This window comes from Chiloscyllium punctatum, chromosome 31 (assembly GCF_047496795.1).
Source record: "Chiloscyllium punctatum isolate Juve2018m chromosome 31, sChiPun1.3, whole genome shotgun sequence".
Lineage (NCBI taxonomy): Eukaryota > Metazoa > Chordata > Chondrichthyes > Orectolobiformes > Hemiscylliidae > Chiloscyllium > Chiloscyllium punctatum.
Genome location: NC_092769.1, coordinates 9,820,033 through 9,842,759, shown reverse-complemented (window position 1 = coordinate 9,842,759; position 22,727 = coordinate 9,820,033).

Here is a 22,727-nt window from a genome sequence, read left to right as displayed (position 1 = left end):
TTGTGAAAATCAAGGCCGGAGTGTGCAGGCCTCCTGGAGAGGGATGGGAACTTTAAAATTGAAGGGGGACGGTGAGGTGGCATTAATATCACACAATGGGCTGAGGGGTGGCAGGTGGAGTTTAGTTTGGATTAATGCGAGCAATTGGATTTGGTAAATCAAACAACAGCAAGACTCAGTAATGGCAACCTGATTATAATAAATAGGAGCAAGTGAGGATGGCAGATGCTGGAGATCAGAGCTGAAAAATGTGTTGCTGGAAAAGCGCAGCAGGTCAGGCAGCATTTAAAAGTAGACCCTTTGTCAGTGCAGTAGTACAGAAACCTAGGCCGTCAGGTTTAATTCTTTAAAATTTGCACCTCATATAGATCTTGTGGTTAAGAAAGTGTTTAACATTCTTGTCTTTATTGGTCAGACCTTTGAGTATCGGAATTGGGAAGTCATGTTCAGGTTGTACAGGACATTGGTGAGACCTCTTCTGGAATACTGTGTCCAGTCTGGTCACCCTGCCCGCTCATTCCATAGGCACACCACCCTCTGGGTGACAAAGTTGCCCCTTAGGTCACTTTTAAATGTTTCTCCTCTCACATTAAGCCTATGTCCTCTTGGTTTGGACTCCCCGTTCCCTTAGAAAATACCTTGACTGTTCACTTTGATATTATTGACCTTGATATTATTAAGCTGGAGAGGGTTCAGAAGAGATTAACCTGGATGATGCTGGGAAAGGAGGGAGTGAGCTATAAGGAGAGGCTGGATAGGCTGGGACTTTTTTTTCACTGGAGAGTATGAGATTAAGGGGTAACTTCACAGAAGTTTACAAAATCGTGAGGGGTACAGATAACCAGAAAGGCTGATGTCTTTTCCCGAGAGTTGGTGATTCAAAACTGAGGGATATTTTAAGATGCGAGGAAAAAATGATTCACAAATGTCATGAGAGGTAATTATGTTAGACAGAGTCTGGCTTGTGTGTGGAATGAACTTCCAGAGGAAGTGGTGAAAGCAGGGACAGTTACAATGTTTAAAGGACATTTAGATCAGTCCATGGATAATATATCAGTTTGGAGGGTGCGGTGAGCAGCTGCCCTCTCCCTCCCCCTCTCTGAATGAATCCCTGTTGGTTTTCACCCTCTGCCAATGCCTGTGCAGTGGCGTGGGGAGGCCAGCAGAGGGTGGCATTGCATCACTTTAAGCACCACGGAGACTGACAGACTTGCCCCACACAGAGACACACAGATACACACACGGGAATTGTTAGGACACTGCATGAAGCTCATCTGGTAATTTAAAGTTCGCCTCATAAACTGTTAAAATATGAGTGACAGACCTACCAAATTCTACTATATAAATAATAACATCAATTTATTTTTTCATGCTGAAAGTGAACATTTTACATGAACTATTCACAACTCTGTGACTCTCTTTCTCTTAACTGCTTATTACCCGACTCCAGCTGTATAGCAATATATTGTGTCTGGGTCTGCCATTCTTTCATACCACACTCTCATATCGCAGGTGATTGTAAGCTCTCAGTTCAAAACAGCATTCACCCTCTCTTAAAGGTACAGTACACACTTTCAACTTCATCACATTATACCCTGGGGAATATAGATAAGTGGAACCTATCCGATTTCTCTTGCTCTGTGGTTTGTCAATATTTCATCTACTCTGTCTCGTATGTGTCAGGAGTTTTGTTGCTCCATTGACAGTATGTCGTTATTCGACTCTGTCTGTGGGAATATATCAGTAGTTCACTTGCTCACACTCGTGAGTGTGGCAGGATTTCAGTTCTTTCATGGGGACTGTGACACTATAACAATCTCAATGTTTGTAGGTGGCACCGAACCTGGAAGAACTCTGAAGTCTATGGAGGAGAGTGTGGGTCTCTAACAGGACAATCACACATTGGTGTAGTGTTCAGGTTTATGGCAGATGGGGAACAGTGAAGAGCAGATTGAGGTGAGACACTTTGGTAGGAAAGACAATGAAAGACAGTTTAAAACAGGCTGTGCCATTATAAAGGGGGTGCAGGAGCAGAGGGCCCTCGGTGTATATGAGCACAGATTGTTGAAGATGTCAGGACAAGTGGGGAGAGCAGTAACTATCACAGATCAGTTTCAGTATCTGAGCTGTTTATAGGGGGAGGTGTAGAGGGAGTCTCCGTGCTCCCTTCCTGGTAGGTGGTGGTGACGATGTGTTGTGAGCCCACCCTCCTGCCCACCGAGACGGTGGGGATTCCATTTGTTCCAGCTCGACACAAAAGGGAGATGGCATCAGGGCCATGCCTTCCAAGTTGTGCCGGGGGGAAACGGAGCTGCCAGTGGGTTTAAAGTGAGAATTGCCCTTCACTGAACATTGCTCCTTACTCGGTCGGTGGGACATGGATGTTTCAGAATCTCCACACGAGGTGTCCCGGTCCTCTCCGGCTCGTACCAGGGTCCTCCCCACATGGCGGGGGGAGGGGGTGAAGGTACGGATATCGGACACTCCACCACCCGGCTTGGCCCTTTCTGTCCTATTCCAGGCTGTTTCTCCTGGAATAGGAGAAGGGGAGGGAGGAAGTGTTGGGGTGTGTGGTCCTGCTGTTAGTGCTGGAAGACGTGGGGAACAGGGTCATGGTGAGGGGTCTGAGGGGAGTCAGTGCACAGTGTTGTATCCATGCAATGTTATTCGTGTAGGGGGAGTAAAGCGGAGGGAGGGGGGAGAGACAGAGAGACAGAGATAGACAGAGACAGACAAAGACACAGACATAGACAGAGAGAGAGAGAAGGTGCAGCATGCGGAAGTGAGGGTGGTGGACCATGAGCCTTGTTCGGGGGTCGGTGCTATAACAGATATACATTGAGTGTGAGGGAGCAGAGAGAATACGGTGACCCTTATCCTGACAGAGCGGGGAAGGTGATTGATGCTTCTCCTGTATTGCTGGGCATTTCTTCAGACCACAGATACTGCACTGAGCTGAGTGGTGAGCTCAGACCATGCTCGGTGTGTCTGGTGGTGTGCGACCCTCTGGGAAGAGAATTGGCCCCCTCTGTACTAGCCCATCCACCAGGACCTCTGTGTCCCTGTCGACAAACCGTGGTGTAATTGTCCCTTATCTGCCATGCTCGGGGTAAACCGTGCAGGGCAGCTCCGAACTGAAAAAGCTCAACCGTGTGCCCCTTGGCCTTTTAAAGATGGCACCAGTGCCAGGGATCACGGAATATCCAGGGGCATCTGGGTGATGGTGTGTACCTCCAGTCATGATGGGTGGAAGAATCGGGCTGGTATTGAGTGAGAGGGACACCATGGGATGGGGTGGGTAGTTAATGAGGTGAGTTCGATATGATAGCACCAGGAAACTAGCTCGGCCAAGTGCGGATCATCCCTCTGTCACAGTCAATGAAAATGGCACTGAGACAAATTATTGTTAGATTTAGCCCAATGAGTCAAAGACTCTGCTGACCCTACACCCAGACACAAAGCTGAAGAACAAATACTCATCCAAAACTCTGCATCATCTGTACACCAACAATATCATGTTCACCTACCATTACTGGAAACACTGGCTTATGTTACACGATGCTGTTAAAATGTTTTCATTTCAGCATTCTGAAACCTGGGAACACATCCTTTCAGAACATTGTCTCTCAGTCTCCCCCTCACTGTCTATTTCCCAAACCCCTATTATTTGTTATTGTTTAAACTGACTCCCTCGCCATCTCTCTCTGGCAATGATGTTCACACCCACAGCACCTCCTCTTCATGGCCCAATGGGGATATGGAGCTGTAAATGGGTGTGAGCTGCACATCCTGTCACTTCCAGCCCGGGCTGCAAGTTTCCCCACACTGGGTAGGGATCTCACACAGTGTTACAGATCAATGCACTGGGGTGGTGTACACAGTCCTACATGCTGGGAGGGTAACTGCTCCTGGTTTACAGATCAATGCACTGGGGTGGTGTACACAGTCCTCCATGCGGTGAGGGGAAATGCTCCTGTTTTACACATTAAATCACGGTGATTACTGCACTGTTGCCTGTGCTGGTCAGGCTAACTGGTTGAGGTTTTTCGATAGTGTCCGTGAAGCTCCACATACTGGAAGGATATTTCTTTCAGGTTCACACGTTAGTGCACTGCGGAATTCTGCACAGCTTCCGGTGCTGGACAGATACCTCGTCTAGGTTTATAGATCAGTGCACTGCTGTGGTCTTCACAGCTCCCCGCCCAGGACAGATATCTAGTCTGGGTTTATAGATCAATGCACTGCTGTGGTCTGCACAGCTCCCCGTCCTGGACAGATAGCTAGTCTGGGTTTATAGATCAATGCACTTCTGTGGTATACACTGCTCCCCGTCCTGGACAGATATCTAGTCTGGGTTTATAGATCAATGCACTTCTGTGGTCTGCACAACTCCCCGTCCTGGACAGATATCTAGTCTGGGTTTATAGATCAATGCACTGCTGTGGTCTGCACAGCTCCCCGCCCAGGACAGATATCTAGTCTGGGTTTATAGATCAATGCACTGCTGTGGTCTGCACAGCTCCCCGTCCTGGACAGATATCTAGTCTGGGTTTATAGATCAATGCACTTCTGTGGTATACACTGCTCCCCGTCCTGGACAGATATCTAGTCTGGGTTTATAGATCAATGCACTTCTGTGGTCTGCACAACTCCCCGTCCTGGACAGATATCTAGTCTGGGTTTATAGATCAATGCACTGCTGTGGTATACACTGCTCCCCGTCCTGGACAGATATCTAGTCTGGGTTTATAGATCAATGCACTTCTGTGGTCTGCACAACTCCCCGTCCTGGACAGATATCTAGTCTGGGTTTATAGATCAATGCACTTCTGTGGTCTGCACAACTCCCCGTCCTGGACAGATATCTAGTCTGGGTTTATAGATCAATGCACTGCTGTGGTCTACACAGCTCCCCGTCCTGGACAGATATCTAGACCGGATTTATAGATCAATGCACTGCTGTGTTCTGCACAGCTCCCCGTCCTGGACAGATATCTAGTCTGGGTTTATAGATCAATGCACTGCTGTGGTCTGCACAGCTCCCGTATTCCCGTGTATCAGCTTTGAAATGCTGAATGTTCCCTTCCATTTCCTTTGTAACAGGTATGAGAGATGAAAAGTTCTTTTCCAATCGCTGCCGACAGGTGGGCCTGTGGGGACACTCTTGGTGATGGACATTGAAGTCCCACACCCAGAGGATGGTTAGAGACCTTATCACTCTCAGTGCTTCCTCTGATTTGTTTCCAAGAGGAGGGGTGGGGGGCAGGAGACAACCATCCTCAGGCGACTTCCTTGACCATGATCTGTTACCATGAGATTTCCTGGGTTCTGGAATCAATGTTGGGGATTTGCAGGGTAACTCCTTCCCTGACTGTATCCCAGGGTGTCCCCACCACTGGTGGGTCTGTCCTGCCGGTGGGACAGGATATACCCAGGGATGGTGATGGGGCTTCATGAAACATGATGGGTGAGCATGGTAGCACGGTGGTTAGCACTGTTGCCTCACAGCGCCAGAGACCCGGGTTCAATTCCAGCATCGGGCGACTGACTGTGTGGAGTTTGCACATTCTCCCCGTGTCTGCGTGGGTTTCGTCTGGTACTCCGGTTTCCTCCCACAATCCAAAGATATGCAGGTTAGGTGAATTGGCTATGGGAAATTGTTCGTAGTGTGAGTTCAAGGGGTAAATGTAGGGGAATGGGTCTGGGTGGGTTCCGCTTCGGCGGGTCGGTGTGGACTTGTTGGGCTGAAGGGCCTAGTTTCCACACTGTAGGTAATCTAATCTAATCTAAATTACACATCAGGCCTGATCCTGTGAGTATGACGGTGTCGGACTGTTCCCTGACTGGGAGTGTGGTGCTTGAAAAGTACAGCAGGTCAGGCAGCATCTGGGGAGCAGGGGAATGAACGTTTCAGGCATAATCCCTTCATCAGGAATGAGGCTTGTGGGCCGGGGAGCTGAGAGATAAATGGGAGGGGGAGGGGGCTGGGGCTGGTGCAGGAGGTGGGGCTGGGGTAAGGGAGCTGGGAATGTGATCGAGAGACGGAGGTGGGGGAGAGGTGATAGGTCAGAGAGGATGGGGGAAGGTCATGGACAGGTCAAGGAGTTCCCCGGAACATTCTGTCCCTGACATTCTATAACTGCCATTCTCCGGAACATTCTGTCCCTGACATTCTATAACTGACATTCCCCGGAACGTTCTGTCCCCGACATTCGAAAACCAACATTCCCCGGAACGTTCTGTCCCCGACATTCTATAACTGACATTCCCCGCAACGTTCTGTCCCTGACATTGTTTGTGAACGGCCGGATGTCAGTGAATTGAACAAACGATAAGATCCCGAGGGAAGAGATCCGGTTCCAGAGAGAAGGAGACACTGTTCCGAAGGCCCCTCAGGCAGTTAAAGGGGGGAATACGTTTTCCCTGCATTTACATTTCTTCACGACACATGATTGACCACAATTTAGACCAAAATACAGAAATTCCCAAACTACGTTTGTCTTCAGGAAACTGGGAGAGAATCCTTCAGGACAGCAACGTTCCCACCCTCCGTATTAGGAACTGGGAAGGAGTGACGTGTGTCTGCTCTCGAGTGGTCGACTGTGTGGGAATGTTCTAGAAACCATCTGTCCTGATGGATGTGTCTCTGTGTGTTTGGGGGGGGGAGGGTTTCTTGTGGTTTATGTCACATTTTTGTCAGTAATTCCGACCTTCCCATTTGTTATTCCACCTCCAATTACTTTAATAAATCCCTCAATACAGGGACACATTTGAAAATCTCACTGGGTACCCGATCAAACGGGTCCTTTGCCTCCAGGATGATGGATAATGGGTTTGTTTTCCTTCCTCACAGTTAACGTAGTGACCATCTACGTCCTGCTTTATAAAGATTGTGGATTGTCTCCATGTGTCAGACGTTACCTGGGGGCCATGGCAGCGGCGGATCTCCTGGTCATTATCCTCGACGTGATCCTGAGACACATTCCCATTGTTTATCAGGAACAGTTTTATTTCCTGAGGGACTCTGTCCCTGTGTGTAATATCCACGCCGTCCTGCTTTATGCAGCCACTGACTGCTCTGTCTGGTTCACCGTCTCTTTCACCTTTGATCGGTTTGTGGCCATTTGTTGCCAGAAGCTGAAAAGTAAATATTGCAGTGAGAAAACGGCGGCTGTGGTTCTGGGAGCAGTGACTGTGCTGAGCTGTTTAAAGAACATTTCCTGGTATTTTATGTTCTCGGCTCGGTATTGGCTGTGGAACCAGCCCTGGTTTTGTGAGGAAACAATCGCTGTTCTATACTCCATTGTCTGGGTCACAATCGAGTTCCTCCACCACATTCTAACTCCGTGTGTCCCATTTCTCCTGATTCTGCTGCTCAATGTTCTCACCGTCAGACACATTTTAGTGACCAGCAGAGCCCGCAGGAGACTCCGCGCTCACACCAATGGGGACGTTCAGTCTGACACTGAAATGAGAAACCGAAAAAAATCCATCATTTTACTGTTTCTGATCTCGGCCAATTTCATCCTGTTATGGTCAATGTTAATGCTGTATTCTATATGGAGCCGGATGTATTGGATTGGGTATAAATCTGTGTATCTCGATGCCTTTGTGGGGGAATTGGGCTTCATGCTGCAGCTCCTCAGTTGCTGCACAAACACCGCGATTTATGCCGTGACCCAGACTAAGTTCAGGCAGCAGCTGAAGAATGTGCTGAAATATCCCTTCACCCAAATTCTTCCATTCATCAAATTCCCTCATTAATCACTCCATCCGGGATTTTCTCATTTCAGTTCAGTGTTTCAGCGATGGAGCAGCCTGTCACTATGGTAAAAGACTGAGGGTAGCGCGGATTTATCCATCCTTATCCCACAGGGGGGTTACAGGGAAACATTTCAATGTTTCTCACAACTCAGGGGCCAGTGCGGAAAGGCACCATCCCAATGACTGTATCCATCACTTCCATTTGTAATCAATAAAAATGTTGATTAAAGCGTGCCGAGCAGCAGAGTGACCGATGTTGTTGTGTGTCTTTGTGTTGGAGAAGCTGAGCTGGAGAGAGACAGACTCAGCCGCAAGTCTTGGTCCTCGGGGAAGGGGAGGGCACCGCGCCCTAAGCTCAGGAGCTGGGTTTAACTCCCTCTGAGCCCCCCCCCCACTCCAACCTGGCCTCCACATTTCTTCTCCCACACTCTCTTCACCTGCCTCCACTCTTTCCTGTCCCCCCTCCCCTGCACCCTCTTTCTCTCCTGCCGTCTGACTCCTTTCCTCAATTCCGTCTCTACCCCATTTTTCCCCCTCCTCCCACTTCCCACATCTCTCTATCATCTCACAACCACCCCTCGAACCACATGCAGCCACAGCACCAATCACTACCCCCCTCCCCAGTCTCTGGATCAGACGTAGAGGGACGCGTCAGGGAAAGAGACTGCGTAAGAGAGGGAGGGAGGGGCAGGAGAGAAAGAGATGTATTCAGAGAGAAACAGAGGGAGGTGGGGAGAAAGAGAGACCAAGGTAGGGGGATCGAGAGTGAGAGAAGTGGAGAGAGAGGGAAGGAACAGGGAGAGACAGAGAGAGAGAGGCAAGGGAGAGATAAGGTGAGGGAGAGAGAGAGAAATATGGGAGGACATAATGAGAGAGGGGTCAGAGAGTGTGAGACAGAGAGAGGGGGACAGAGAGAGGGGGGCAGAGAGAGGGGGGGACAGAGAGAGGGGGACAGAGAGAGGGGGGACAGAGAGAGGGAGACAAAGAGAGGGGGAACAGAGAGAGGGGGACAGAGAGAGAGGGGGACAGAGAGAGGGGGGCAGAGAGAGTGGGGGGACAGAGGGAGGGGGACAAAGAGAGGGGGAACAGAGTGAGGGGCAGAGAGATGGGGATAGAGAGTGGGGCATGGAGAGAGTAGGGGACAGGGAGGGAGGTGACAGAGGCAGGAGGGAGTGAGGGGGGACACAGAGAGAGCGGAGACAGAGAGCGCGTGGGGCCAGAGAGGGGGACAGAGAGAAAGGGACAGAGAGAAAGGGTGGACAGAGAGAGTGGGTCAGAGAGATAAGGACAGAGAGATAGGGTAAGAGAGAGGGGGGACAGATAGAGGGGGACGGAGAGAATGGGAGAGAGAGGGGGACAGAGAGAGCGCAACAGAGAGAGGGGGACAGAGAGGGGAACAGAGAGCAGGGGGATAGAGAGAGGGAGACAGGGAGTGGGGAACAGAGAGTGGGGACGGAGACTGGGGGACAGAGAGAGGGGGACAGAGAGTGGGGGATGGAGAGAGTGGGGGACAGAGGGGGGACGGAGGGACAGAGATGTAGGTGACAGAGGAGGATGGAGTGTGAGGGGGACACAGAGAGGGGGGACAGAGAGAAAGTGGGGACAGAGCGGGGGGGGACAGAGAGAGATGGATAGAGAGAGGGGGGGACAGAGAGAGTGAGGGGACAGAGAGAGGGGGTATAACATAGAGAGGGCTTGGACCGAGAAGGCGGGATGGCGGAAACAGAGAGGGGTGTCAGAGAGAGGGGGGACATAGAGAGGGGGGCAGAGAGGGGAGGGACGGAGATGGGGAACAGAGATGGGGGCAGAGAGAGGGGGGAACAGAGAGTGGGGGGACAGGGAGAAGGGGGAAAGAGAGTGAAGGAGACAGAGAGACGGTGGGACAGAGAGAGGGGGGAAAGATAGAGGGGTAAACAGAGACGAGCACAGAGGGGGCGGACTGAGAGTGGGGGGACAGAGAGAAGGGGGACAGAGAGAAGGGGGACAGAGAGAAAGGGGGAGAGAGAGAGGGGACACAGAGCAGGAGGGAAAGAGAGAGGGCTGGTACCGAGAAGGGGGGAACGGGGGGGTACAGAGAGAGGGGTACGGGGGTGGAGGAACGGGGGGGACAGAGAGGGGTGACAGAGAGAAAGAGGGGCAGAGAGAGGAGGACAGAGGAAGGGGGGACAGAGAGAGTGGGGTCAGAGAGACGGGGACATAGGAAGAGGGGGGACACAGAGAGGGAGGACAGAAAGCGAGGGGGCCTGAGAGAGAGGGGGACCGAGACAGGGACAGTGAGGGGGAGACAGAGAGAGGGCTGGGACCGAGAAGGGGGAGACAGAGTGGGGGACTGAGAGAGGGGGACAGAGAGAGAGACAGAGAGGGGGGGACAGAGAGAGGGCTGGGACCGAGAAGGGGGGGACAGAGAGGGGGACTGAGAGAGGGGGACACAGAGAGGGGAACAGAGAGAGAGGGAGGACAGAAAGAGGTGGTTCAGAGAGCGGGTGTACAGAGAGAGGGGGAACAGAGAGGGATAGAGGGAGAAGGGGGACAGAGAGAGGGGGCAGAGAGAGCGGGGACAGTAAGAAAGGGGAGACAGAGGACGGGGCCGCAGTAGAGGCGGTACAGGGGGTGGGAGAGAGGGGGGAACACAGAGAGGGGGAAAGAGACAAGGGGACAGAGGGGGCGGACTGAGAGCGGGGGGGCAGAGAGATGTAGGTGCAGAGAGAGAGGGCACTGAGAGAGGGGGAAAGAGAGCGGGAGAGGCAGAGAGAGGTGGGGCGACAGAGAGAGTGGGTGTCACAGAGAGAGGGCGGCAGAGGGGGCAGAGAGAGATGTACAGAGAGAGGGGAACAGAGGGGGGACAGACGGGGGGGGACAGAGAGAGGGGGAGACAGAGAGAAGGGAGGACAGAGAGAGGGGAACAGAGAGAGGAGGGCAGAGAGAGTGGGGCAGAGAGCGGGAGGATGGGGGGACAGAGAAAGTGGGACAGAGAGAGAAGGAAACACAGGGAGAGGGGGTCAGAGAGAGGGGGGCAGAGGGGAAGAGAGAGTGGTGACAGAGAGAGAGTGGGGACAGTGAGAGGGGGTGCCAGAGAGAGGGGTGAAAGAGAGAGGGGGGGACGGAGAGAGAGAGAGAGGGGTACAGGGAGAGGGAGGGGCAAAGAAAGAGGGGACAGAGAGACGGGGAGAGAGAGAGGGGGACAAGACAGTGGGGGAGTAGAGATTTGGGGGCGGAGAGAGGGTGGAGTGATAGGGGAGAGAGAGTGGGATAGAGAGAGGGGGAAGAGAGAGGGGGGACAGAGAGAGGAGTGCAGAGAGTAGGGGGACAGATAGAGGGGGACAGACAGAGGGGTACAGAGAGAGAGGGGTGGACAGAGAGATGGGGACAGAGGTAGAGGAAGGGACAGAGTGAGAGGGTGACAGAGAGAGGGGGGACAGAGCGTGAGTGGGGTTAGAGAGCCGGGCGACATTCTGAGAGGGGGGACAGAGAGATGGGCGCGAAGAGAGGGGAGGACAGAATGAGGGGGGCAGAGAGCGCGGGGGAAAGAAAGAGGAGGAAAGAGAGAGGAAGACAGAGGGGACGGACAGAGTGGGGACAAAGAGAGGGTGGAACAGAGAGAGTGGGGGCAGAGAGAGGATGGGGACAAGAGAGTGGGGGGAGCAAGGTAGGGGAGAGATGGTGAGAGAGGGGGTATAGAGAGGGCGAAGAGAGAGAGGGTGAAGATAGAGAAGGGGACAAAGAGAGGGGAACAGAGAGCAGGGACAGAGAGTGGAGGTCAAAGAGAGTGGGACAGAGGAAGAGGGAGGGACACAGAGAGGGGGGACAGAGAGCGAGCGAGGGGGCCTGAGAGAGAGGGGGACCGAGAGAGGGACAGAGATGGGGGGACAGAGAGAGGGCTGGGACCGAGAAGGGGGGGACAGAGAGGGGGACTGAAAGAGGGGGACAGAGAGGGGGGGTGATAGAGAGAGAGGGACAGAGAGAGAGGGGGGACAGAGAGAGGAGACAGAGAAAGAGGTAGGGCAGAGAGAGGTGGTATAGGGAGAAGGGGGACAGAGAGAGGGGGCAGAGAGAGTAGGGACAGTAAGAGAGGGGAGACAGAGAGACGGGGCCGCAGTAGAGGGGGTCAGGGGGACGGACAGAGGGGGATCAGAGAGAGGGGGAAAGAGAGAAGGGGACAGAGGGGGCGGACTGAGAGCGGGGGGGGGACAGAGAGAAATAGGGGCAGACAGAGAGGGCACCGAGAGAGGGGGAGAGAGAGCGGGAGAGACAGAGAGAGGTGGGGTGACAGAGAGAGTGGGGGTCAGAGAGAGAGGGCAGCAGAGGGGGCAGAGAGAGGTGTACAGAGAGAGGGGAACAGAGGTGGGGACAGACAGAGCAGGGGACAGAGAGAGAGGGGGGACAGAGAGAGATGGGGGAACAGAGAGAGAGGGGAACAGAGAGAGGGGGGCAGAGAGAGGGGGTCAGAGAGCGGGGGAACGGGGGGTGCAGAGAAAGGGGACAGAGAGAGGAGGGAACAGAGGGAGAGGGGGGTCAGAGAGAGGGCGGCAGAGGGGAAGAGAGACTGGTGACAGAGAGAAAGTGGGGACAGAGGAAGGGGGACAGAGAGAGAGAGAGAGAGAGAGAGAGAGAGAGAGAGGGGTGCCAGAGAGAGGGGAGAAATAGAGAGAGGGGGGGCGGAGAGAGACGGGGGGGATAGGGAGAAGGAGGGGCAAAGAAAGAGGGGACAGAGAGAGATGGGGACAGAGAGAGAGGGTGACAAGAGAGTGGGGGAGCAGAGAGTGGGGGGAAAGAGAGGGTGGATTAATAGGGGAGAGAGAGTGGGGTAGAGAGAGGGGGAAGAGAGAGGGGGGACAGAGAGAGGGGTGCAGAGAGTAGGGGGACAGATAGAGGGGGTCAGACAGAGGGGTAAAGAGAGAGAGGGGTGGACAGAGAGATGGGGACAGAGGGAGAGGGAGGGACAGAGTGAGAGGGTGACAGAGAGAGTGGGGACAGACAGGAGGGTGACAGAGCAGGGGGTGCGGAGAGGGGGGACAGAGAGAGAGGGACAGAGAGAGAGTGGGGATAGAGAGAGGGGGGATTGTGAGAGGGGGGACAGAGAGATGGGGGCAGAGAGAGGGTGACAGAGAAAGTGGGGACAGAGAGGAGGGTGACAGAGCAGGGGGTACAGAGAGGGGTGACAGAGAGAAGGGGACAGAGAGAGTGTGGACAGAGAGGGGGGGGACATTGTGAGACGGGGGACATTGTGAGAGGGGGGGCCAGAGAGATGGGTGCGAAGAGAGAGGGGGGACAGAAAGAGGAGGCAGAGAGAGAGGGGGAAAGAAAGAGGAGGAAAGAGAGAGGGGGATAGAGGGGACGGACAGAGAGAGTGGGGACAGAGAGAGGGTGACACAGAGATAAGGGGACAGAGAGTGAGGGGGACAAGAGAGTGGGGGGAGCGAGGTATGAGAGAGATGGGGAGAGAGAGGGGGGTATAGAGAGGGGGAAGAGAGAGAGGGTGAACAGAGAGAGGGGGGACAGAGAGAAGGGGACAGAGAGAACGAGAGAGAGAGGGGGACACAGAGAGGGGGACAGAGAGAGGGGAGACTGATAGAGGGGGACAGAGAGAAGGGGGGACAAAGAAGTATGACAGAGAGAGGGGGGATAGAGAGAGGGGGACAGAGAGAAACAGGGCACAGAGAGAGGGGGACAGAGAGAACGGGAGAGAGAGGGGGACAGGGAGAGGTAGACAGAGAGCAGGGGAACATAGAACAGGGGGATAGAGAGAGGGAGACAGAGAGTGGGGGCTGGAGTGTGTGGAGGACAGAGAGTGGGGGACAGAGAGAAGGGATGGAGAGAGTGGGGGACAGGGGGGATGGGGGGACAGAGAGGGAGGTGAAAGAGAGAAGAGGGATTGAGGGGGCACAGAGAGAGGGGGGACAGAGAGAAAGTGCGTGGGGACAGAGAGGGGGACAGAGAGAGGGGGGAGACAGAGAGAGTGACGGGACAGAGAGAGGGGGTACATAGAGAGGGCTGGGACCGAGAAGGCGGGACGTGGGGGCGAACAGAGAGGGGGTCAGAGAGGGGAGGGACGGAGATGGGGGACAGAGATGGGGGCAGAGAGAGGGGGGAACAGAGAGTGGGGACAGGTAGAAGGGGGACAGAGAGTGAAGGGGACAGAGAGAAGGGGAACATAGAGTGGGGGGACAGATGGGTGGGCAGAGAGAGGGGTAAAGAGAGACGGGGACAGAGAGGGCAGACTGAGAGCGGGGGCACAGAGAGAAGGGGGACAGAGAGAAGGGGACAGAGAGAGAGGGGGACCAAGAGAGGGGTCAGAGAACGGAAGGGACAGAGAGGGGGCTGAGACTGTGAAGGGGGGGAACAGAAAGAGGAGAGAGAGAGAGGGATACAGAGAGGGTAGACGGGGCGGGGGGGGGGGGGAATGAGAGGGGGACAGAGAGAGTGGGGGAACAGAGAGAGGGGGTCAGAGAGAGAGGTGTCAGAGAGAGGGGTGCAGAGAGTGGGGGGACAGAGAGAGGGGGACAGAGGGAGAGGGAGGGACAGAGTGAGAGGGTGACAGAGAGAGTGGGGACAGACAGGAGGGTGACAGAGCGCGGGGTACAGAGAGAGGGTACTGAGCGGTGGGTACGGAGAGATTGGGGACAGAGAGAGGAGTCATTGAGAGAGGGGGACAGAGAGATGGGGGCAAAGAGAGAGGGGGATAGAAAGGGGGGCAGAGAGTGCGGTGGAAAGAAAGACGAGGAAAGAGAAAAGGGGATAGAGGGGATGGACAGAGAGAGTGGGGACAGAGAGAGGGTGAGACAAGAGAGTGGGGGGAGAGCGAGGTAGGGGAGAGATGGGGAGAGAGTGGGGTATAGAGAGGGGGAAGAGAGAGAGGGTGGACAAAGAGAGGGGGACAGTGAGTGGGGGGACAGAGAGAGAGTAACAGAGAGATGGGGATAGAGAGAGAGGGGTGGACAGAGAGATGGGGACAGAGGGAGAGGAGGGTACAGAGTGAGAGGGTTGGACAGAGAGAATGGGGACAGAGAGGAGGGTGACAGAGAGAGGGGGCACAGACAGAAGAGTGACAGGGAGAGACGGGGTACAGAGAGAGGGGACAGAGAGGGGAGGGAAGGAGAGGAGGACAGAGATAGGGCAAACAGAGAGAGAGGACGAACAGAGAGAGAGGGGGAGACAGCGAGAGAGGGGACAGACGGGGGAACAGAGAGAGGGGGACAGAGAGGGGGGACGGGCGGGATAGAAAAAGGGGTGGGACAGAGAGAGGGGGACAGAGAGAGGGGGGACAGAGAGAGGGGACAGAGAGAGGTGGACCAAGAGAGAGGGGACAGAGCGAAGGGGACAGAGAGAGGGGGACTGAGAGAGGGGGGACCGAGAGGGGAGGGACGGAAAGGGGGACAGAGAGAGGGCGAACAGAGAGAGAGGGGGACAGAGAGCGGAAGGGACAGAGAGGAGGCTGAGACTGAGAAGGGGGGGACAGAGGGGGGAACAGAAAGAGGAGAGAGTGAGGGATACAGAGAGGGTAGACGGGGGGGACAGAGAGGGGGACAGAGGGGGACAGAGAAAGTTGGGGAACAGAGAGAGGGGGTCAGAGAGAGAGGGGGACAGAGGAAGGAGGGAAAGAGACACGGGGAACAGAGAGAGAGGGGGACTGAGAGAGAGGGGGGCCGAGGGAAGGATAGAGATGGGGAACAGAGAGAGGGCTGCGACCGAGAAGGGGGGGGGACAGAGAGGGGTACTGACAGAGCGGGATAGAGAGAGTGGGGACAGAGAGAGAGGGGGACAGAGAGAGGGGACAGAGAGACGGGGGCGCAGTACAGGGGGGACAGGGGGACGGAGAAAGGGGGAAAGAGAGAGGAGGGATGGAGAGAGTGGGGGACAGAGAGAAGGGGACAGAGAGTGCGGGGTGGAGAGAGGGCTGGCCAGTGGGGTGGGGGGACAGAGAGAACGAGCGGTGGGGGGTCAAAGAGGGTGGGGTTCACAGAGTGAGGGCGGCAGAGGGTGCAGAGAGAGGGGTACAGACGGGGCGACAGACGGGTGGGGACAGAGAGCGAGGGGGGACAGAGAGAGACGGGGACAGAGAGAATGGGGACAGAGTGAACGGAACAGAGAGAGGGGGACAGAGAGAGGGGGACAGAAACCGGGGGGACGGGGGGATAGAGATAGGGGGACAGAGAGAAGAGGGAACAGAGGGAGAGTGGGTCAGAGAGAGAAGGTCAGAGGGGGAAGAGAGAGAGGTGACAGAGAGAGAGTGGGGACAGAGAGAGGGGGTGCCAGAGAGCGGGGAGAAAGAGAGAGGGGGGACGGAGAGAGGGAAGGGCAAAGAAAGAGGGGGCAGAAAGAGGGGGAACAGAGAGAAGGGGACAGAGAAGGGGTGTTCAGAGAGAGATAGAGAGGGGGTCAGAGAGAAAGGGGGACAGAGATAGAGGGGGACAAGATAGTGGGGGACAAGACAGTGGGGGGAGAGAGAGGGTGGAGTGATGCGGAGAGAGGGGGGGTAGAGAGAGGGGTGCAGAGAGTGGGGGGACAGAGAGAGGGGGACAGAGGGAGAGGGAGGGACAGAGTGAGAGGGTGACAGAGAGAGTGGGGACAGACAGTCGGGTGACAGAGCGGGGGGTACAGAGAGAGGGTACTGAGCGGGGGGTACAGAGAGATTGGGGACAGAGAGAGGGATCATTGAGAGAGGGGGACAGAGAGATGAGGGCAAAGAGAGAGGGGAATAGAAAGGGGGGCAGAGCGTGCGGTGGAAAGAAAGACGATAGAGGGGATGGACAGAGAGAGTGGGGACAGAGAGAGGGTGGGACAATAGAGTGGGGGGAGAGCGAGGTAGGGGAGAGATGGGGAGAGTGTGGGGTATAGAGAGGGGGAAGAGAGAGAGGTGGACAGAGAGAGAGGGACAGAGAGCGGGGGATAGAGAGAGAGAGGGTGGACAGAGAGATGGGGACAGAGGGAGAGGAGGGTACAGAGTGAGAGGGTTGGACAGAGAGAATGGGGGACAGAGAGGAGGGTGACAGAGAGAGGGGGGGGCAGACAGAAGAGTGACAGGGAGAGAGGGGGTACAGAGAGGGGGGACAGAGAGGGGAGGGAAGGAGAGGAGGACAGAGATAGGGCAAACAGAGAGAGAGGACGAACAGAGAGAGAGGGGGAGACAGCGAGAGAGGGGACGGACGGGGGAACAGAGAGAGAGGGACAGAGAGAGGGGGGACAGAGAGAGGGGACAGAGAGAAGGGACAGAGAGAGGCGGACAGAGAGAGAGGGGACAGAGCGAGGGGGACAGAGAGAGGGGGGACAGAGAGGGGAGGGATGGAGAGGGGGACAGAGAGAGGGGGGACAGAGAGTGGAGGGATGGAGAGGGGGACAGAGAGAGGGGGACAGAGATGGGGGGACAGAGAGGGGAGGGACGGAAAGGGGGACAGAGAGAGGGGGACAGAGATGGTGGGACAGAGAGGGGAGGGACGGAAAGGGGGACAGAGAGAGGGCGAACAGAGAGAGAGGGCGAACAGAGAGAGAGGGGGACAGAGAGAGGGGGCAGAGGGGGGAAGAGAGAGACAGGGACAGAGAAGGGGGACAGAGAGAGGGGGAATAGAGACAGGGCGAAAGAGAGAAGGGGACAGAGGGGGTGGACTGAGAGCGGGGGGACAGAGAGAAGGAGGGGGCAGAGAGAGAGGGGACCGAGAGAGGGGGACAGACAGCGGGAGGGACAGAGAGAGGTGGGGGACAGAGAGAGTGGGGGTCACAGAGAGAGGGCGGCAGAGGGGGACAGAGAGAGAGGGGGTCAGGGAGACAGAGAGAGAGAGGGGGGGACAGAGAGAGAGAGGGCGGACAGAGAGAGAGGGGGACAGAGAGGGGACGGACGGAGAGGGGGACAGAGCGAGAGGGACAGAGAGAGAGGTGGGACAGAGAGAGGGGATAGAGAGAGGGGGACAGAGAGAGGGGGACAGAGAGAGGGGGTTGAGAGAGGGGGACAGAGAGAGGGGGACAGAGAGGGGGGGACAGAGAGGGAGGGACAGAGAGAGGTGGGGGACAGAGAGAGTGGGGGTCACAGAGAGAGGGCGGCAGAGGGGGACAGAGAGAAAGGGGGGACAGGGAGACAGAGGGAGGGGGGGACAGAGCGAGAGAGAGAGAGGACAGAGAGAGCGGGTACAGAGAGAGAGGGGGACAGAGAGAGAGGGGGATAGAGAGAGAGGGACAGAGAGAGGGGGACAGAGAGAGAGAGTGGTCAGAGAGAGAGGGGTACAGAGAGAGAGGGGGACAAGAGAGTGGGGGGAGAGGGAGCGTTGAGTGATAGGGGATAGAGAGGGGGTAGAGATGGAGGGAACAGAGAGTGGGGACAGAGAGGAGGGTGACAGAGCGGGGGGTACAGAGAGGGGGTACAGAGAGAGGGCGAACCGAGAGAGAGTGGGGACAGAGAGAGGGGGGACATTGAGAGAGGGGGGACAGGGAGATGGGGGCGCAGAGAGAGGGGGGACAGAAAGAGGGGGGGGACAAGAGAGTGGGGGGAGCGAGATAGGGGAGAGATGGAGAGAGAGAGGTGTTAAAGAGAGGGGGAAGAGTGAGAGGGTGGACAGAGGGAGAGGGACAGTGAGTGGGGGGACAGAGAGAGGGGGACAGAGAGAGAGGTGGACAGAGCGAATGCGGACAGAGAGAGGGGGGACAGAGGGAGAGGGGACAGAGAAAGGGGAGTCAAAGAGGGGGGGACAGGGGAGAGATGGCGACAGAGGAAGAAGGGGCTCAGAGAGAGGGGGGACAGAGAGAGGGGGAACAGAGAGAGGGGAACGAAGAGAGAGGGGGGACAGAGAGGGGTGATGGGGGGTGGACAGAGAGAGAGGGGGGATAGAAAGAGGGGGACAGAGACGGGGGGACAGAGAGGGTGAACAGAGAGAGACGGGGACAGACAGAGGTGAACAGAGAGAGAGGGACAGAGAGAGGGGTGACAGATAGAGGTGGACAGAGAGAGAAGGAAAGAGAGAGAGGGGACAGAAAGAGGGGAACGGTGAGAGAGGGGGGATAGAGAGGGGGGACAGAGAGAGGTGAACGGAGAGAGGGGGACAAGAGAGGGGGGACAGAGAGAGGGGAATGGAGGAGAGGGGGGACAGAGAGAGGGGCGACAGAGAGAGGGGACTGAGAGGGGGGACAGAGGGAAGGAGGACAGAGAGAGGGGAATGAAAAGAGAGGGGGGACAGAGAGACGGGAACAGACAGAGAAGAATGGAGGAGAGGGGGGACAGAGAGAGGGGTGACAGTGAGATGGGAACGGAGAGAGGGCAACGGAGAGAAAGGGGGCATTGAGAGAGTGGGACAGAGAGATGGAGGGATGGAGAGAGGGGAGAGAGAGATTGGGTGACAGAGAGAGGGGCGGTCAGAGAGAGAGGGGACAGAAAGAGAGGGGGGCAAGAGAGTGGGGGAGAGAGGGAGGGGAGAGATGGGGAGAGGGAGGGGGTAAAAAGAAGGGGAAGACAGAGGGTGGACAGAGAGGGGGCACAGTGAGTGGGGGTCAGAGTGAGGGGGCAGAGAGATGGGGACAGAGGGAGAGGAGGATTCGGAGAGAGGGGGGGACAGAGAGGAGGGGAGACAGAGAGGAGGGGGGACAGAGAGGAGGGGGCAGAGAGAGGGAGCATAGAGAGGGGGGACAGAGAGAGGGGAATAGAGAGGGGGGGACAGAGGGGGGACAGAGAGAGGGGGAACAGAGAGAGGGGGACAGAGAGAGGGGAACAGAGAGAGGGGGGACAGAGAGGAGGGGGGACAGAGAGGAGCCGGACAGAGAGGAGGGGGGACAGAGAGGAGGGGGACAGAGAGAGGGCGGACAAGAGAGGGGAATAGAGAGGGGGGGACAGAGGGGGGACAGAGAGAGGGGAACAGAGAGAGGGGGACAGAGAGGAGGGGGGACAGAGAGGAGGGGGACAGAGAGAGGGCGGACAAGAGAGGGGGGACATAGAGAGGGGAATGGAGAGAGAGGGGGGACAGAGAGAGGGGTGACAGAGAGAGTGGAACGGAGAGAGGGGGACAGAGAGAGGGGAATAGAGAGAGGGGGGACAGAGGGGGGACAGAGAGAGGGGAACAGAGAAAGGGAGGACAGAGAGGAGGGGGACAGAGAGGAGGGGGACAGAGAGGGAGGGGGGACAGAGAGGAGGGGGGACAGAGAGAGGGCGGACAGAGAGAGGGGACAGAGAGTGGGGGGCAGAGACAGAGGGGTGACAGAGAGACAGGAGGGACAGAGAGAGCGGGGACAGTGCGAGGGGGTCAGAGTTAGGGGACAGTGAGAGTGGGGCACAGAGAGAGGGGGGGACAGAGAGAGACAGGGGAGACAGTGGTGGAGAGAGGGTGGAGAGGAGGGGAGAGAGAGGAGGGGAGAGAGAGGGGAGAGAGAGGGGAAGAGAGAGGAGGGAAGAGAGTGGGGAGAGAGCGGGGAGATGAGAGGGGGAAACGGGGGGAGGGGGAGATGGGGAGAGTGAGAGGGTGAGTGAGAGAGGGATTGAGAGAGGGAAGGGATGAGAGAGGGACAGAGAGAGGGGAGAGAATTCGTGACAGAGTTGGGGGAGAGAGTTAGTGAAGAGAGAGTTAGGGGAGAGAGAGTGAGGGATAGAGAGAGGGAGTGAGGGGGAAAGGGAGGGGGGAGGAGGACAGATGGGATAGAGAGAGAGGCGTGGAGAGAGTGGGCGGAGAGGAGAAGGGGAAGAGAAAGGGGGTAGAGAGCTAGTGGGAGAGCGGGGAGAAGGAGGGCGAGGGGGGAGAGAGCATGGGGAGAGAGAGAGAGTGGGGAGAAAGTTGGGGAGAGAGGGGGAGGGGGAGAAGAGAAGAGAGGGGAGATTGGGAGAGGGGAGATGGAGAGGGGAGTTGGAGAGGGGAGAGGGATCGGAAGAGAGAGTAGAGAGGGGAGAGAGACAGAGGGAGGTAAAGAGAGGGGGAAGAGAGAGGAGAGTAGAGAGACGAGGGGAGAGAGATGTGGAGAGACTGGTGGAGAGAGAAGGGGAGACAGAGGGCTGGAGAGAGGGGTAGACAGAGGGAGAGAGACGGGAGAGAGAAGGGGTGAGAGAGAGGGGGGGAGAGAGGGGCTGGAGAGAGAGGGGGAGAGAGAGAGTGGGAGAGAGAGGGGGAGAGAGTGTGGGGCAGAGAGAGTGGGGAGAGAGTGGAGGACGAAGAGTGGGTGAGAGAGAGAGGCGAGAGAGAGGGGCAAGAGAGGTGGGGAGAGAGAGGGAGGAGAAAGGGTGATAGAGAGAGGTGAGAAGGAGAGGAAAGAGAGGGGGGAGAGAGTGAGGGGGGAAAGAGGGAGGGGTGAGCGAGTGGAGAGAGTGGGAGAGAGAGGGGAGAGAGTTGGGAGAAGAGAAATGGGTGGTGAGAGATGGGTGGAGAGAGGGGCTGAGAGACAGTGGGGCGAGAGAGAGTGGGGCGAGAGAGAGGGGGAGAGAGAGAGGGCGAGAGAGAGTGGGGGGTGAGAGATGGGGAGAGAGAGAGGAGGTGAGAGAAAGGGGGCGAGAGAGACGGGGGCCAGAGTCGCGGGGGAAAGGGGGGGGAGAGACGGGAGAGACCGGGCAGAGAGATGGGGAGAGAAAGGGGGAGAGAGTTTAGAGGGAGAGAAGTTGGCGTGAGGCAGGAGGAAGGGGGAGAAAGGTGTGAGAGATGGTGTGAGAGAGGGTGGGGGAGAGGAGGGTGAGAGAGAGGAGGAGAGAGAGGGGGGAGTAAGAGTGGGGAGAGAGAGGGTGTGAGAGAGAGGGTGTGAGAGAGAGGGTGTGAGAGAGAGGGGGAGAGAGAGAGGGGAAGAGTGGGGGTTGAGAAAGGAGGAGAGGAAGAGGGGGAGTGAGATTGGGGGAGACAGTGGAGAAAGAGTGGGAAAGAGAGAGGGTGAAAGTGAGATGGTGAGAGAGGGAGGGGGAGAGAGAGTGGGGAGAGAGAGAGGGGGACGAGAGAGAGGGGGGAGAGAGAGAGGAGAGAGAGATGGTGTGAGAAGTGGGTGAAGAGAGTGGGGGAGAGAGTGGGGGAGAGAGAGGAGAGAGTGAGAGCATGAGAGAGGCAGGGAGTGAGAGAGGGAGAGATTTAGGCGACAGAGTGGGAGAGAGTTAGTGAGGAGAGAAGGGGAGAGAGAGATTGGGGGCCGAGAGACGGGGAGAGCAGGGTAGAGAGAGAGTTTAGAGAGAGGTGGTGAGTGAGTGGGGTAGAGAGAGAGGGGAGAGGGAGGGGGAGAGAAGGGAGGCAGGGAGAGTGGGGGACAGAGAGGAGACAGAGGTGGACAGAGGGAGGGGGACAGAGAGTGGAGGAGAGAGAGAGGGGGAGGGGGGGGAGAGAGGGAGGGAGAGAGACAGTGTGGGGATAGAGTGGGGAGAGAGAGTGCGGGGAGAGAGTGGGGGGAGAGAGTGGGGGAGGGAGAAAGTTAGGGAGGAAGGGAGTGACAGAGAGGGGAGAGATTTAGGTAACAGAGTGGGGGGAGAGTTAGTGAAGAGAGAGGGGGAGAGAGAGAGAGTGAGGTATAGAGAGAGAGTTCATGAGAGAGAGAGGTGTAGAGACAGGGGGTGAGAGAGAGACAGTAGAGAGAAGGGGAGAGAGGAGGGGAGAGGGGAGAGAGGGGTGAGAGGGGTATGGAGAGGGAAGGAAGAGAGAGAGGTGGCAGAGAGAGAGATAGGGAGGGGGAAGAGAGACGGGGAGGGCGAGAGAGGGGGGAGAAAGTGGGGGAAGTGGGGAGAGAGGGGGAAAGAGTGGGGAAAGAGAGAGAGGGAGAGAGAGATGGGAGAGGGTGGGGGGGAGAGACGGGAAGAGAGAGGGGAGAGTGGAGGGAAAGAGAGAGAGAGAGGCGGACAGAGGGAGGGGGAAGAGGGAGGGGAACAGAGAGTGGAGAGAGAGAGAGGGGGGGAGAGAGGGAGGGGAGAGAGAGTGCAGGGAAAGAGTGGGGTGAGAGTGGGGGAGGGAGAGAGGAGGAGAGGGAGGGTGGTGTGAAGGGGAGGGGAGAGAGGAGTTAGAGGGCGAGAGTGGGGGAGAGAGAGGAGAGAGTCGGGGGGA